This window comes from Schistocerca americana, chromosome 3, assembly GCF_021461395.2.
Source record: "Schistocerca americana isolate TAMUIC-IGC-003095 chromosome 3, iqSchAmer2.1, whole genome shotgun sequence".
NCBI classification, from domain to species: domain Eukaryota; kingdom Metazoa; phylum Arthropoda; class Insecta; order Orthoptera; family Acrididae; genus Schistocerca; species Schistocerca americana.
In genome coordinates this window covers 251,943,909-251,956,857 of record NC_060121.1, presented here as the reverse complement: position 1 = coordinate 251,956,857, position 12,949 = coordinate 251,943,909, and the positions used below count along the sequence as shown (strand labels likewise).

General features: G+C 42.4%; 1 protein-coding gene and 1 non-coding gene across 2 annotated transcripts in view; both read left to right on the top strand.

Moving 5' to 3' along the window:
• LOC124606266 (endothelin-converting enzyme homolog) overlaps positions 1 to 12,949 on the top strand; it is a 630,503-nt gene that overhangs the window by 138,340 nt on the left and 479,214 nt on the right. The window lies entirely within an intron of this gene.
• Trnal-caa lies at positions 2,928 to 3,000 on the top strand. The gene has a single exon. It is a non-coding gene; the product is annotated as a tRNA-Leu (tRNA).

Genomic DNA, 12,949 nt, shown 5'->3' with positions numbered 1-12,949 from the left:
GAAATGCCAACTCTGGAGGCGATCTGTTCAACAGTCATTCGGCGACCCCCCAAAACAATTATCTCCACTTCCTCGATCATGTCGTCACACCGGCTTGTGCGAGCCCGAGGTTGTTTCGGTTTGTTGTCACACGATGTTCTGCCTTCATTAAACTGTCGCACCCACGAACGCACTTTCGACACATCCATAACTCCATCACCACATGTCTCCTTCAACTGTCGATGAATTTCATTTGGTTTCACACCACGCAAATTCAGAAAACGAATGATTGCACGCTGTTCAAGTAAGGAAAAGTCGCCATTTTAAGTATTTAAAACAGTTCTCATTCTCGGCGCTGGTGGTAAAATTCCATCTGCCGTACGGTGCTGCCATCTCTGGGACGTATTGACAATGAACGCGGCCTCATTTTAAGACAATGCGCATGTTTCTATCTCTTTCGAGTCCGGAGAAAAAAAAATCGGAGGCCTTAGAACTTGAATGCACCTCGTATTGTGCGCCAGGCACATCTTCACCCCTTTCACATCTGCGTCTGCCATCCCAGGACAAGTGGACTCCCTGCAGTATTCTGTGTCATCCTGCAGCGTTAGTCGGAGACAGCAGCAGCGGGACCAGGGAATCAACAGCCCATTCGTAGACTGCCGTTAACTAGACAAGACAAACTGGAATGGTGCCGCGATAGGAAAGCTTGGCCTGCTGATGGTGTCGCACTGTGTTCAGAGATGAAACGCAGTTCTGCGCTTCCCCGGATGATCATTGTCGGCGGTTATGGAGGCGACCTGAGGAAAAGTCCCATTCTTGCAGTGTTTTGGAGGGGCACATTGGTGTTATCCCCTGGCCTCACCGTTTGGGTAGCCATCGGGTATGACACCAGGTCATGGGTAGTAACTGAATGAACTCTGACGACTCAGAAGTACGTCATGGACATCCTGCGTCCTTATGTGTTGCCTCCGATGCGACAGTATGGTGGTGGCGTTTTTCAGCAGGACAGTGTTCGTGCCCACCCGGGGGGAGGGCGTGGGGGTGGCTGGGGTGGCGACGTCTCACTGATAAGTGCGCTCACACAGCCAGGTTCTTTGTAAATTTGGCTGGAAAATCAGATACCCTTTCGACTTTTGAAGTTTAATTTCATTTCCTCCTCCCTTTCTGGATGCATCACGCTTTTCTTGTCAGGCACAGTACAATTGCAAAATGATCCCAACTGGATAATTTGAGGAGGTATCATAAATGGTGCCGGCCGAAGTGGCCGCGCGGTTCTGGCGCTGCAGTCTGGAACCGCGAGACCGCTACGGTCGCAGGTTCAAATCCTGCCTCGGGCATGGTTGTGTGTGATGTCCTTAGGTTAGTTAGGTTTAACTAGTTCTAAGTTCTAGGGGACTAATGACCTCAGCAGTTGAGTCCCATAGTGCTCAGAGCCATTTGAACCATAAATGGTACAGAAGTTTACCGACTGTTATTCTAACTGCGCGCAGGTACCAAATGGGGACAGTGGTAGTGGTACTCGAAATACCTTCTGTCTCACACGCTTAGGAAAGCTTTATGTGAAGATATAGTCGAGGGCTATTCCAGTACGTAGCTCGAGGCTTTAAGTAGACGTGTCGAGCGGAACAGCCGGCCGCGCCCACAGCCTCCGCCGGTGTCACGTCTCCCCGCCAGGACGACGTCTAATTTCTCGGTCTGCTTAGGGCTGTCACCCGTGTCAACAATGCACGGAAGTGTCCCTTAGGGACACGCAGCGCGCGCGAAGGAAATTGGAAGTGAGAAGGCGGGCGCACCTCCGCATGATAGATTGACAGCGAAGGGGAACGATGCTTTCTGCTCGTGTCGGAAATATCGCCGCCTGTGGACACGTCATTACCACCAGGTTGTCTCCATTACCACTGCCACATCTCATCTTGCTGCTGTTAAAAAGGTGCGAATCACGTCAAGCGTGCTTATGATGGTGCTGCGTGATACTTCCTGACGTGGAAATTTGTCATCCAGCCGTAAAACAGAAATGTGTACATATTATAAATCACGAGTGCCCCGCCGCGTTGCTGTCTGTTTGTGAAGGCTGATCTCTTGCACTCCTATAGGGATTTGGAAAGAGTTTTCTCTTACAGATCGACTGATTCGCAATGATATGCTACACGTATGAGCTACATAGCTGAAAACGATTACGGTCCTTCGATATGACTGACGCAATAAACCGTTTTATTTATATTTATGAGCTGTCGAAGCCTCCATGATGTCGTCCTTTATATACCAAAGATTCAATAAGGATACAATCCGGAACAGTCGCTACAATTAAATTAAGCAGGTTGCTAAAGAAGAAGAAACTGTCACTTTAACCAAAAAAAGTAATTTTGAAGCTTTGATCTTTCCCGTAGTTCTGTCCGGATGTGAGAAGGGAGCAATGAAACAAGTGCGCCTCAAGAAAAATGAGTCTTTTGTTATTTGAGATTGGAGAAAGATCCCGAGTATTTCATAAGCAAAAAAATAATACTCTTAAGTAACTTTGAAACTAACATACTCCTTATACGATTACTGTATTTTGGGCTAGTCATGCAGCATAAGACTCACTAGAAATAACTGTACACTCCGAAAAACAGTCAGGTTCAAATGGCTCTGAGCACTATGGGACTCAACATCTGAGGTAATCAGTCCTTTCGACATAGAGCTACTGAAACCTTGAAACTTCGTGGCCGATTAAAACTGTGTGCCCGACCGAGACTCGAACTCGGGACCTTTGCCTTTCGCGGGCAAGTGCTCTACCATCTGAGCTACCGAAACACGACTCACGCCCGGTCTCACAGCTTTACTTCTGCCAGTATCTCGTCTCCTACCTTCCAAACTTTACAGAAGCTCTCCTGCGAACCTCCTGTAAAGTTTGGAAGGTAGGAGACGATATACTGGCAGAAGTAAAGCTGTGAGGACGGGGTGTGAGTCGTGCTTGGGTAGCTCAGTTGGTAGAGCACTTGCCCCCAAAAGGCAAAGGTCCCGAGTTCGAGTCTCGGTTGGGCACACAGTTTTAATCTGCCAGGAAGTTTCATATCAGCGCACACTCCGCTGCAGAGTGAAAATCTCATTCTGGAAATACTGAAACCTTACTAACCTAAGGACATCTCACACATCCATGCCCGAGGCAGGATTTGAACCTGCGACCGGAGCAGCAGCGCGGTTCCGGACTGAACCGCTCGGTCACAATGGCCGGCACAAAGTCAGGGGCTTAGAGGAAAAGCAAGGACAAGGTGGATGAAGACATCAAAGAAAGCAGTGGAATTACTCGGGAAGAACTAAGAACCGAAACAGTGTCCAGGAGTACCAGGATTAACATAGTTCCTTACGTTACCGGGAGTCAGGGACGACTTGGTGGATGGTAACCACAAAACTGCATACATGGTGTAACGTATCCCTTCGTAATTTTCATTGCAAGTGAAGTTCCTGCGTCGATCGCTCTGTGACGTAGTGTGTGGAGAGCTACGTCAGACGAACTGCGAGAGTAATTCCCCTGTACATCCTTTTCCCCACTCAGATATTCATTTCCCAGTATTCTTAGCTGACATATTCTCGGTAACTTTCTTTTCCCAGAATTCGTTATACCAGAAAACATCTATTTTGTACACCAATAGCCGGCCGGTGTGTCCGAGCGGTTCTAGGCGCTTCAGTCTGGAACCGCGCGACCGTACAGTCACAGGTTCGAATCCTACCTCGGGCATGGATGAGTGTGATGTCCTTAGGTTAGTTAGGTTTAAGTAGTTCTAAGTTCTAGGCGACTGATGACCTCAGATGTTAAGTCCCATAGTGCTCAGAGCCATTTGTACACCAATAAATTGTTTTTATACCTGCCACTATCATTATTGACATCATTATCCGCATCATCATCATCATCATCATCATTATTATTATTATTATTATTTATTATTAATATCATTAGTGACAGCAGCAGTAATAAAAGTACTGCTAGTATTAATTGTATTAGGTCACAGCCAGTATTATTTAATCACATTGTCTCTGTAGACGCTCAGATCATTTTAATACTATTTGTCGCATTAAAATTGTTTTTTCTTTGATAACTATGATATAAAAAAAGGTACTGTACGTGTGAAAGCCTCGTCCGACGTAAGAGAGAGCTTGATGGCCCTAGTCAGACCAGATTAAATAAATAGATAAATCCGAAATGGTGTGCTTACCCCACGTCTTCCATAGACGTCTCGATGTCACATTGCTTATCATTGCCGCTGGTCGCAGACAGCTGAGGTGTTACGGAGAATCGCTTCTTCTGTCTAGAATAATGAACTCCAACTCTTTCGATTTAAAAGGAGGAGGGCTATCTGCCTTTTGGTGTTTCGATAAAACAAAACACATTTCATACTTCAGCATACGCTATCGATAGAGTCAAGATGGCAACTCACACCTCTGATTACACTTTTAACACTAAAATATACACTGCAGTGGACAGATTGGAAAGAAACATACACTACTGCCGACCATCTGCGATTTACCCTGTGGCACAGTCCTACAAACTGGAGACTATAGCGGACCCTGTCCGCGCGAACTACATGTGTCCGAAAACCCACTATCATTTCAAACAATTATAACTTGGAAACTATTAAAGACAGAGCATCGTAGTTTGTTGTAAAACGTTAAACAGCTCTCAAAGCTTTTTTTCTGTTATATCCGACTTTCGGTGTGTGTCCCACTTGTCGGGTGTGGGACACCAAGGCAATATTAGAGTTCTGTCCATGTACTGGACACCATCGTCAATTCTGATTGCCTTATTGAATCGTGCACGAAGGATAGCAGTGACATTGACCGGTGCCGTGTAAATGCGATCCTTGACGTAAACCCATAAAAATGAGTCTAGTGGCGGGGACCATGCGATGGGATCACCACCACCCGCCTACTTCCCAGTAAATGTCATTCAGAACATCCCGCACGTTCAAATTCCAATGTGGGGGTGCGGTATGATGTTGGAAGATGATGGCCGGCTGCAGCTCTTCGATCTTTGTAAGCAGGAACTGTTGGAGCATGTCCAGGTACGCATTGCCCGTTATGTTTTACTCTGCGAAGAAAAATGAGCCGTCACCCTATCGTGCACACGCCAGACATCAAACTTCAGGCTATCGTGTATGTGTCCACCTGTGTTGTGTGGGTCTTCAGAGCCTCAGATCTCAAATCATGATGTTGTGGCGATTCATATACTTGCTTTTGGGGGTGGTATCCCCCCGCACAAGCGTCGATAATTCAGCAGTATCCTTGTCACAGGTAGGTAGACTATGGCTTCTGCACACCATATGACACACGACACCTGCTACTGGTCTGTCACCATTTTGATGCACTCTAACTGAAATCTGCAAAAAAAAAAGCACAAAGGGAAGACTTCTAGAGCTGCTAAACACTTATAAGAAACCACGATTCTCTACCTCCAATACTTCCCGAATTATAATTTGGTGGTCATCCTATATAAATCGTCAGCGCTCGGCTGTTACCGGTCATGTTCGTCACGTTACTCTTATTTACCATACACACACTTGGAAGTTTGGGTCGGCTAATGGAGCATGCTCGGATAGCCTAATGGTAAGGCGACCGCTCGCGATAAGCGGAAAATCCTGGTTCGAGTCCCGGTCCAGCACAAATTTTCATTGTCGTCATTCCATTATACAGCTGATGGTTGTCCATATTCGAAATAGCGCATACATTTCATGTATTTCATAACGGCTGTAGTCGCCTCAGTGCCTCTTCCTTCGGTTATTCATGCATGACCGAAGGAATATAGCATCGTAATTCTGAAAAACACAAAGCAGTATCGATCTAAAATTAGAACACGAAACAACAGTTATGCTAATGTTTTATAAATACGGACGTGGAGTCTTACAATTGTAGACAGAGATCGGCGAGTAGCTGTTTAAGAAAGCACGAAAGTGTATGTTCTCTGAAACCAGATGCCCTTAATTGTCTGTAAGTACAATTGAACTGGAATGACAATGATGATGAAATCCTTTAGTGCCAGTAGAAACCTCAGACCGATTCATGTAGAAGTTTAACAACAACTAGAACTTCGCTCACCTCTCGTGGCACCTAGTAATCGATAAGTGATCGCTGTAGACTGGAAAAAAAGAATTCTCGGATAATCGGTTAAGCTGCCATTCAAATTCAGATAATCGAAAATTCAGATGATTTTAGTTCATATGATCAAGGTTCTGTTGTATTTAACATGATGTCCACTGTTGTGACCATTTCAGATTAGGGTTTACCCGAATGCTTCGTATTTATTCATGCTAATATGCTGCTGTCAGTAACAACAATATAGTGACATTACCAGCATTTATGCTATGCAATCGCTGTGTTCGGCATCTTTTATTCTACGTAAAATTAAATAAGGCCAGCGGTTGTTGGCGCCTTGAAACATCATCAGTCATATAGGTGGTTTGGAGACGAATGAGCGGAGATCATAAACTCACCATAGCTTCTGGGTTAAAGTTGAAAGAAGGCTCTCCTTTGCTTAGCACTCGTATGCGCTCTGTGGTCATCTCTCTGTACCGCTAACAATACCTGCCCAACTGCTCACTCCAGATACATTTACGAAATTAGTTAGTTTTTTTTATAATTATTTATCTCAGTTCTGTCTCCCTTCTTAATGTAGTGGATGTACCAATGCACTTTTACAGTCTTCCGAAATTTTCTCAATTCGCGAAATGTTTTGCATGATCATCTTTTAATTTCATTTAAGATTTTTGTGGCGACTGCTTCAAGAGTTCTACAATTATTTTATCTTCGCAAGAGGTTTTGCTATTTTTTAGCCTTTTAATTTGTCTAGCAATTTCCTCAACATCTGATATCCTGTGTGAGTGGATTGGTATTTAGAGGAATTTCTGGTGGAACTCAGTGCATTCATGGCAAGTTAGAAGTTTTTTTCTTCTCTCTCTCTCTCTCTCTCTCTCGCTCTCTCTCTCTCTCTCTCTCTCTCTCCCCCTCCCATCTCTCTCCGCTCTTCCCCTCCCCCTCACCCATCTCTCTCCTCTCCCCCTCCCCCTTCTCTCTCTCATTTTTGCCCCAAATGTTTCTGTAGTTTTCTTGGTTGCTATATAGGTTTTGGGGTGGAACCCATGTAACTTCGTTTTAAAAAAAATGGTTCAAATGGCTCTGAGCACTATGGGACTTAACATCTGTGGTCATCAGTCCCCTAGAACTTAGAACTACTTAAACCTAACTAACCTAAGGACATCACACACATCCATGCCCGAGGCGGGATTCGAACCTGCGACCGGAGCAGTCACGCAGTCCCGGACTGAGCGCCTAAAACCGCGAGACCACCGCGGCCGGCTAACTTCGTTTTAGCTGCTTTATAAAAGTACTGGTATTGTGTTTTGAAGACTTATTCAATTTGAGTCCTCGAATTATCTTCTTGTTTGTCTAATTAATTTTAGAGCTTCTTTTGTAGTTGCCAGGAACTTGCCAGCTGCAGTTATTTATTTGTTACTGTTCCATGTGTTGAATGCCTTTCGTTGAGATTTTACTGCGTGTTCACTACTTCCAATCAAGCGTGGGTGCTTTTTTTTCGACTTTGTTAAGGTTCAAATGGCTCTGAGCACTATGGGACTTAACATCTATGGTCATCAGTCCTAACTAACCTAAGGACAGCACACAACACCCAGCCATCGCGAGGCAGAGAAAATCCCTGACCCCGCCGGGAATCGAACCCGGGTTCCCGGGCGTGGGAAGCGAGAACGCTACCGCACGACCACGAGATGCGGCTTTGTTAAGGAATTTGGTTTTGGGCAGTATTGTGTGCTATATTTGAATTGATGTCTTTGCGTTTTGTCGAGTTCGTTTGGTAATAATAGTGGCTGGATTTTACTAGTGTCAAATTTAAGAATTAGTGACATCCTTTTGCTGAATTTTTAGAACTTTAAATTTAGTTTCATACAATCTATATGGTGGTTAGTGTCAGTATCTGTTTCTGTGCATACTTGAGCGTTTAAGATATTTTTGTGATGTGACTGCGAGATTGGGATATGACCAATTTGGATTTCATATATATTATTGTTGGGTGGCAGCCATGTTTTTATTTTTGTTTTGTAATTTTATTCTTAATATAATAATTTTGAGGTTGACATTTCTACACATTTCTACAAGTCTGTGTCGATTTTGAATGGATCATTGGTGTGCAGGAAATTCAGTATAAGTTTTCCCTTATTTTCTCTCTTTCCCTAACTCTTGTTTTAAAATCGCCCATTTGAATTTTCACATGATATTGTTTAATTTCGGAGGTTATATTTTCTACTTCCTATGAATTATTTACTTTTCACTGACTTGCCTTTCTCCTTTGGTTGATCGTCGTATACGCATTAATTACCGCGTACATTTTATTAGCGAATTTCAAGAAAATTTTCTTTGATCTCTTGTTCACCGCCTTTAACTTGATATGGAACTAAGAACGTATTGCGAAATTGCGAATGTAGCACCCATTACAATTCAGAGAAAGTCACGTTGATAGCACCGAGAGCTGCAGTGGTTAATCTCTTTACTTGCTACAAGTTTCGACGATATAAACTATCACCCACACCCACAAAAAACATTTCCGTTCTATTACAAATATTATCTTCGAGGGTAAAATTTCTTGAAGCAGCCTTGATTTTGAAATCGCTAATTTGACGTTTCCGACTGTTTACAGAATTTGTAACTTAAAACTAAGCTATTGTCAACTTTGCAACGGATCTTAGCACTGCTGTTGAGCTGAAACTTGCTCCGCTTCAAGACTAATCGGTGCCAGAATTGAACCCCTAGCTGCAGGGCGGGCTGCAGCTCGCCCACCGACCGAGTCAGCATTCCGCGCCTTGCACTTCCAGCCGCAGAGGCTTATAAACCATGCCAGACGCGGTGGAAGGCGGACCGGTAACTTTACTACGCGCGCCAGACCTTGAGCCGTTCCAAAACTAAAAGCGCCTGTGAAATATTGCACACTCGCAACACTTGGAAGCAGTCCTTCCCGGAACGATTTCGTTTCTCAATTCCATGAAACGCCCTTCTTCAGTGAATGGTTAAAAAATGCCAGGGATCCCCCTCCATATTCGTCGTGACGCCTTTGTTTTCTCACCCTCATAGCCTGACATAACATAGCCACATACCTTCGCAGCCCTAGCCTTTATTATTATTATTATTATTATTATTATTATTGCTACTACAATCACCACCACCACCAGTAACATTAACAGAATTTTCCGTCGGTCTTTGCAGAACATAATGGTAATATTAAAGCACAAAAACTCTTCCTACTGTTTTGCAAAAATATGTTTATTTGGTCACGTAGCTACTTTAGTCTTCTTAGGCCATCTACAGATGTCGCAAACACACATAAACGTGATGTACGATATTATTTGTACAGAAGATACAAATATGACATAAGTGTTCACGTGAGGCAACATTACGTTTTTGTCACGTAGAAATAATCACATTAACTAAACAGGAGGGAGTCAAAGTTAAGTGAATATTCATTTAAGAATTGACGAAAAAGGAAATTGAGTTTGGTCATTTAATACCAATCTAGCATTCTGTGAGACGTGTTTGTTGATCTCCAGTATGTCCTGTAGAGTCACCTTTCTGCTTTTCTTAACAGAATGTAAAACTTCGAATTCTACAACATATGGATGGTTATCTTTTAAGAGATGATCAGCAAAGGTTGAACCATTCGTCCTCACTCTCCAGCTTCTCTCATGTTCAGATAAGCTAACTGCCACACGTTAAATGATCACACTCTGTTTCTTTTTTCCACATTGTTAAGCTTTGTTACATACAAAAGATTCAGATTGTTAAATCAGCTTGTTTCTCATCAGTTCTTAAATGTATCGCCACATAAAAACTCTGATTTCCCATTCTTTCGTGTAGTTAATGTTATTATTTCTACGTGACAAAAAATATAATGTTTTCCTATGTAAACAGTGTACGTCATTTTTGTATCTTCTTTATAAATAATATGTGTGTCTCACATCATTGTTATCTGCGTTTGCGACGGTCAGATGTCATCTGAAGATGGTCTAAGAAGCCGAAAGCTTCCAGTAAGTTTCAAATATAATTGTGCAGATCATTAGGAAACTTTTTCCTATTTAATATAATTTTATGTTCTTTCCACTTGCCTCTGAAAAGTATGTGCTACTACACAAAAAAAGAAAAAAAGTTCAACTAATTTTCGCCCATCATCTACCGAGCGAGGTGGCGCAGTGGCTAGCACTCTGGACTCGCATTCTGGGAGGACGACGGTTCAATGCCGCGTCCGGCCATCCTGATTTAGGTTTTCCATGATTTACCTAAATCGTAACAGGCAAATGCCGGGATGGTTCCTTTAAAAGGGCACGGCCGACTTCTTTCCCTGTCCTTCCCTAATCCGATGACGCCGATTACCTCGCTGTCTGGTCATCTCCCTCCGAACAACCCCATCGCCTATTATCTTTCTGATGTTCAACGGAATGGATAGTGTCTTTAAAAGAGGTCACACGATAAATATCTAGACAAGTAAACCAGAGGTAATATACAGTAGTCGAATTAAATCAAGCAAAGCTGACGGAATTACTATAGCAAATGAGGCACTAAAATAGTCTGTGTATTGCTATGCGGGCAGCAAAACATGGTACGATGGTCGAAGTAGGGAGGATAAAAATGCTGACTGGTAATAGCAAGGAAAGCAGTGCTGAACTGAGAAAACCGTTAGCATTGAACATTAAAACTTAGGAATTATTTTTTTGGAGGTATTTGTCTGGAGAATAGCTTTGTGAAGTATTGGCGGGAGGGGGGAAGAGCACAACGCGTGCACTAAACTGGTTCAAATGTATGTAGGTTACATTATTTATGCAGAAATGAAGAGATTTGCACAGAGTAAAACAGCGTGGAGAGTCGCATCTAACCATTTTTCTTTTTCTTCTTCTAGTAGAGTATTTGGTGCTCTATAGCTAATATACAGGTATATACTCTCAAAACGGTTTTCGGCTTTTTAGGACATAGGACATCTTCGCCCGAAAACTTAAAATGTTGCGACTACAGGTAAAGTGATAAGCACCGTACAATAGATAGTAGTGGAACAGATACAGAATAGTTAAAAAGGAAATCAGTTCAAAATGGTTCAAATGGCTCTGAGCACTATGGGACTTAACAGCTATGGTCATCAGTCCCCTAGAACTTAGAACTACTCAAACCTAACTAACCTAAGGACATCACACAACACCCAGTCATCACGAGGCGAAATCAGTTCATTTGTGATCAGTGTAAGATGCTGTAAACCGCGAGAGGCGGTCTTGTGGCGGCTGTCCGTCTGTTTGTTTCTTCCCACGATAATAAACTGCCTTCCATTTGTGTGTGGCACCGTTTAAACAATCTTTGACACCATTCATAGCGTTGTAACTTGACGAATCATGTACGTACACAGTCATAAATGTGTAATTACCGCAAAAGCCTGTAACTTGACGAATCATGTACGTACACAGTCATAAATGTGTAATTACCGCAAAAGCCGAATATCGACTAGAGCTTACAAATTAACTCATTATTAAGTTTTCGTGCTCACATTGCAGCAATTCGCGAGTAAGAACCGTAAACGTTATTGTTCGTAATTTTGCTTCAGTTTGTAGTACCTCATTATTTTTCCGCCTCTAGTGTACGAAAAATCGTAATCTATATGATTACAAAGATGTATATTGCTGTCTAGTTGTTCATCGACTGCGGGTGACGTCATTAATGCATCCTTTTTATCTAACAACCTGCGTCAGTATTGCTGCAAATGTGGGTTGTCCAGCGTGCTGCGGAGGTTAACGGTTATTCGCTAGAGGCGCGCAGGTTACTGGCTCGTTTCCAAAGTCGAGCTCCAGCTGGTAGTTGAAATTTAATATTATAAGATACCGGAAGAAACTAGAAGCTTCCTTATGGTATAATACTTGGATTCCTGAACTTCTCCGTCTACGTCTAATGGCAATAAATTGTATCGTTCTTAGCCCAGAAGGCAGTTAAACTCCGAATGTACTTTGTGTCGTGTTTGTGTTAGAATATTTATTTCAGTATCTGACTTTCTTTGATGACCTTGCTCTCGTATTTGACAAACTATTGTGAGAGATTTAATATATTCTGCAGCAATTACGTAGCAGTTTCATCGATTTAGGTAATATTTGCTAATGCCATCATATTCAACCTACGGCACAGTTTTTCTGGTAAAGTAGTCAGGTTTTACGTTATAAGATTTTGTCAAAAAGTATCATTTAGTTATTAATTTGTCTTTCTTTCACACGCAGTATGTCCACTGTGAAATGTGAATAATAGTTTAAAAGTAAATATATTTTATAGTAGAGTACTTCCTAGTTATGAAAATTTACGTTTACATACGTGCCATGTCAGTGCAGAAAAGGACGTACCGGTAAAACAAAATCTGAAATATGCTAATTGCGAAGGTCATTCAAAGAATAAGAAACAGTTAATTGTAGTTCGACAATGGTAAATATTAGAGAGACGAAATTATGTAGGTAAATAAAAACATTGATACATTGCCGCCTAACCTATATATAATTTTTGTTTTTGTTTCAGGTAAGCAATCGTGGGTGCAACATTTGACTTCCTACTACGTCATCACGCAGAAATCCAGTTTACCAAAAAATCCAAGGATAACACGACAGCATCAATTCACAGTAGTAAGCTGTCATTATTCTACTGTACACCCTTTAGGAGAAGTTAAGGGCAACTTCACAGGCATTTTGGAAACAATTAATTCGAGATTAAGTAATTGACTGATTATATTCTTTTTTCTATTTTGACGATATAATCGCGTAAGCTTGTTGGCAAGCTTACTGGTGCCGATGCTACAAGCCTGAATACTAACACGATAACGATGACAAGGCTGATGGTTGCTGCTAAGACTTCCCTACTTCAGCCCAGTCGCAAGACACTATGGACCTTACAACAAAACGCCCTAATTTTCTGAAATGTTAGTGTGTTG